Here is a 5541-nt window from a genome sequence, read left to right on the forward strand (position 1 = left end):
GGACTGTGTGTTGTTTTTCCCATATAACAAAACCAAAGAGTTATTTGGTTCTTTATATCTTAAGATAATCCATGTAAAAGAAGTGTTTCTTAAAAATTCAGTTCACTATAAGCAGTGGGTAAAATTGTAGATTTTTCTAAAAATAAAAACAGACTTTTACAGTAAGTTATATTCTTCGTGGATACTATTGAAGTAACATCTAAGACTCAACCTAGACAGATGCTGTGTAATACATTTAAACTAATGTTTTTGTAGTTAATGGAAGGGCTATCATTAACCCTAAAGTTTCTTCCAAGGAGCATAATATATTGCTTTTCTGTGAATGTCTCTCTCACAAATGGGTCATTTCAAGTTACAGTGGTGATTCTTAGATTTCCAAGGTTACTTCCTATCTGAAATAATTTAGAATCCACCACCATTTAGAATATCTTAAGATAATTTTGGGGTGCCTGGGTGGCTCAGTTGGTTGAGCCCCCTGACTCCTTGGTTTTGGCTCAGGTTGTGATATTGGGGTCATGGGATTGGGCCCCATGTCGGGCTCAATGCAGAGCCTCAATGCGAAGTCTGCTTCTCTCCCTCCCTCCCTCTCTCTCCGCCTCTGCCCCTCTCCCTATTCGCGCACTCTCAATAAAATAAATCTTAAAAATATATATATATGTGTGTGTTTATATAAGTAATTTCACTAAATTCCTAAGACAAATTTCAATTCTGAATTTAGGAAGTTAAGAATTTTTAGTTTCACAAACCCATACACAACTTGGTCTAGGAACCAGTTCTAGTCTAAAAAGGCATTTAATTCCTGGCTCCTGGTTTTATATCAGTAATATTTTAAGAGCTTTAGGCTAGTCAGATATTCAGAGGTTGAGAATTTATCTTAGAAGAAAATATATCCTGATAAAATGAGAATTGTTTTTCCCTACCTTCCAGGTTCTAAAATTTCATGTTTTTTGGGGGGGGCTATGAAGATTTAAGAAAACATTATTTCAGCAAATACTTGCTAGCATCCTTTACATGCCCAGCACATAGTGTTAAGCGTTGTCTGTGAAGAAGAAAGACAGCTGTTGCCTTAGAGGAGACTCACAATCTGGGGAAAGGAACTGGTGAATAGATACCTAATTATAATACAGTTGTGATCGGTACTGTGATGGGGAAGAACAGGTCTAGGAACTTTGGGAGCATTCAGGAGGGACAATGAGATATTTGGGATATGAGGCGCATGGAGCCAGCTTATGGAGGACCTTGTATGCCATCTCGAGGACTTCAGTAGATCATGAGCTGCTGTTGAAGGTTTATATTTTGGGAGGACCATTTTAGTTTCTGTTTTCGCACAGATAATAGTAATGCTCTATTAGTTAGGATAGGTGAATTGCTTGTAACAACCCCCAACATCCCCGTGGCTTCAGAGAGTAGTAGGAGTTTATCTGCTTCTATCATACTCCATTGTGGCAGGAAGGCTCCAGGCTTCCAGGGATCCAGATTTCTCTATCTTGTAACAGTGTCAGCTTTGACTCCTCAAATCTGTGGAAGGAGAGGAGCTAGAGGGGTAGATCCTGCAGCGTTTTATGGCTGGACCTGACAAATAGGCATACATCATTTCTCTCCTGATCCACTGACCGGGGCCCAGCCATATGACCCCAGGCCAATGGTAAGGAAGATGGGGAAATGTAGTTATCCTGTGTGTAAATAAAGAGAACCATAATGTTTTACTGCACATACAGCATTGTCTTTACCACCGAGGTCAATTTGAATGAATGAACAAAGGAATGAAAAAAATAGCAAATAAAGATCATCCGCAGTTCCGTAACACAGAAATCATCATAACAAAATTTTGAGTGTGTGTGTTTAAAACTTGTTATCTTACTACAATAGTGACATGTTCTTGGTGGATTTGGAAAACAGATAAAAGCACAAGGAGAACAAAAGTTGTTCCCTACCAAGAACTTACTATTGTTTTGGTTATTTGGGTATGTACACTTGACTTCTTAACATTTCTTTACTGTTTTACAGTCTTTTCCCTCCACTTATACATCATAAACACTTGCCCATATCATTGAAAATTCTACATTTAAAATTTTTTTTTAAAGATTTTATTTATTTATTTGAGAGAGAGAATGAGAGAAAGAGAGAGAGAGAGCATGAGAGGGGGGATGGCCAGAGGGAGAAGCAGACTCCCCGTTGAGCAGGGAGTCCGATGTGGGACTCGATCTCGGGACTCCAGGATCATGACCTGAGCCAAAGGCAGTTGCTTAACCAACTGAGCCACCCAGGCGCCCTGAAAATTCTACATTTAAAAGCTGCATTATACTTATTGTAGATATACCATAATTTTTTTAATGAATTCTCTCTTATTGGACATTTTGGTAATTTTAAGACATTTTTGCCATTAAAAACACTGAGATGTGTTCCTTTTAATAAGCTTTATATACATACCCATGATTATTTCCATCTGTTCTTGCTATTTTTCCTTTTTCATTTGCTTTTCAAAAAATTATTCAATAGATGCAAATAGAAATCAAGTACTATCAGAAGGAACTTTAAAAAAAAAAAGTCTCCCATCTCCTTCCCTATGCCCAGATCAGACTCTCTTAACTGTTAATTCTTTTAACTGTTAATTCTGATACTTATTTCTACTTTTATCCTCATACTTGTTATGCTATTTTTAATATCTCTTTTAAGTTTTTCTTCCCTGTCTATACTTTTTATTTCCTATTCTTGTCTTCTTCTATCTTGTATTAATAAGGACTTCAGTATGATATTGAGAAGTGCTGCGAGGCAACATCTTTGCCCTGTACCTGAGAGTGGGAAAGCTTCTAGTTTCTCACCACCAAGTGTGATGTTCGCTGTAGGTTTTTGTAGACAGTATTTATCAAGTTGAGGAAGTTCCTCTCCTGGTTCACTGAGAGTTTTTATCATGAATGGGTATTGGAGTTAGTCAAATGCTTTTTCTCCATCTGTTGATAAGATCATGTGTTTGTTTTTTTTTTTCAAGTGTGTTGATGATGGTGGATTACATTAATTGATTTTTGAATGCTGAACCAGCCTTGAGTATCTGGGATAAATCTCACTTGATCATGGTGTATAATTCTTTTTATACTTTTTTGGGTTTGATTTGCTAATATTTGTTCACTCTATGTTCAAGGGAGATTTGGCCTATAGTTTTCTTATAACATCTTTGTCTGGTTTGGGTATTTGGTAATGCTGGCCTCATAGAACGAGTTGGGAAGTATTGCCTCTGCATCTGTCCTCTGAAGGAGATTGTAGAGGATTGGTATAATTTCTTCCTTAAATGTTTGATAGAATTCACAGTGAACCTATCTCGGCATGGTGCTTTGTGTTTCAGAAGGTTAATTATTGATTCCATTTCTTTTATAGATGTAGGCCCATTCCGATAATCTCATTCTTCTTGTGTGAGTTTTGGTAGATTGTGTCTTCAAGGAACTGGTCCATTTTTTCTGCCCAAATTCGTGGGCACAGACCTACTTGTTCATAGTTATCCTTTATTATCCTTTTAATTTCCATGGGATCTATAGTGATACCTCTTCTTTTATTTCTGATAATAGTAATTTGTATCTCTCTTGTTTTTTCTTAGTTAGCCTGGTTAGGCACTTATTGATTTACTTGATCTTTTCATAGAACCAGCTTTTGGTTTTGTTGACTTTTCTCTATTGATTTCCATTCCTAAATGGCATGAAAGCAAGGTAGTCCTAGCTCTTTCCTGCTTACGTTTGTAAATAATCTGATGGGATTTCTATATTCTTTTTTTTAAACTTCTATTTGTATTCATATTTTCATTGTACAAAATCACACAGAAGTGTTGATGGTCAAAAATGAATGCCCTCCTCTTTTCTCCCATCCTCCTCTCCAGTCCCATTTTCCAAGGGAAACCATTGTTAATAGTTTAATGTGTAACATAATTTTTAGATGACCTGGTTCTTACCCTAGTGAGTAAGAAGAAGAAAATGCCTTCCTCTGGTCAGATGATGTGGTCTTACGTGTCATGAACTGTGTGAGAAGCCCAGGCCAGAAACTCCGTACTCTGCACAGCCTCCAAGTCATCCACCTCCCAGCGTCTTCTGGTTGGCCTTCTGCAGTCATGGTGTATGTAACCCACTTAACCACATCCACTTCCATGCCCCCTACAATCCGTTCCTTATGCCGCAGCCACCACAGGTTTCAAAACACAAATTTGATGTTTTCTTTATCACATCCCCTGCTTAAAGCACTTCCATGTCTTCCCCTGGCTCTTAGGATAAAGACCAAATTACTTAATCTGCATGATCTAGTCCCAACCCACCTCTCCAGCCTCACTTTCTAGCACTCCTTTTTGCTCTTTGCGTTCTGCCACAATGGCTACACTTGTTTCTTGATAAATGGAATTTTCCCTCCCTTGAAATTTTTTCCCATCCATTTCTCACTGTGCCCTTCAGTTGGCTTCTAGTCATCTTGCAGAACTTTGTTCAGATGTGCTTTCCTCAAGAGAAACCTTTCTTGAAGCATTAGGAAAGGTTCTGTTTTTTATATTTTGTCATTCTTGCTTGTTTGATTAATATATTTCCCCCACTAGACTCCTCAACATATATATAGGATGGCTGGCACATAGTTGGAGCTTTTCATTATCTAAAACACTCCTTCCTGTACCACCCTAGTCTTGCCTACAGTCAGCTTTATTCTGGATAGTACAGCCTTTCCCAACCAGTTGTCTATACGTGTCTTCCAGAATCTTTGCTGGCTTTCTTACTCTTTAAATATAAATCTGATTATGTTTTTTTATAAATGTTCATGAGTGTTCTGCTGCACTTGGGGACAAAATCTCTTTCCAAGCCCAAAATTCTGCCCTGGCTAAACTTTTCTTGACCACTTAACTGTTTCCTAACCTCTTCTCTCTGCTCTGGCTTTCACGTAAACTGATGGCCCTCCCTGAAACTGTCTTCTCTCTGCCTGTCCCCACCCCCGCTCCCACAAACAAAACATTGAGTTAACTCCCACTCATTCTTCAGCTTTCTTATTAAACATTCCCTCAGAGAGGCTTCCATACCTCTCTATTTCTTTTAACTCCCGTGTTACTTTATTATTTGTCTCCTGAAACCTTTCATTAGACTTACTAGCAAAGCTCATGCACGATTGTGTCCTCTATCTGGCACATAATAGGTCTAACATTGAATGAAAGAATAATTTCTTGGTCAGCTGTAGCTAGGAAAACAAAAACAGTTCAATATCAACTTCATTAACGCCAAAATATTTTTTGGCAGAGGATCTTCAGCATTTGAACGGACCATTCAGTTAATAATGAATGAGCTACATGTTGTGGATCAATTCATTCAGCTGATGTGGGTTTTACTTGGAGGCTACTTCATCCTGGCTGGCTCACTGTGCAGACACAAGCTTGTTCTAAATAAAATGTGCTGTGGGAGCCATATTAAGGTTTTTATAGGATGGAAGTGATAACTGATACTATTTATCCTCAAATGTTTCAAACCAAGATTGTCTTTTTCCATGCCATGTCCTTCCATGGAACTCGAGGCCAGATTCTTCCATCTTCAA

The sequence above is a fragment of the Zalophus californianus genome, chromosome 3 (assembly GCF_009762305.2).
Source record: "Zalophus californianus isolate mZalCal1 chromosome 3, mZalCal1.pri.v2, whole genome shotgun sequence".
Lineage (NCBI taxonomy): Eukaryota > Metazoa > Chordata > Mammalia > Carnivora > Otariidae > Zalophus > Zalophus californianus.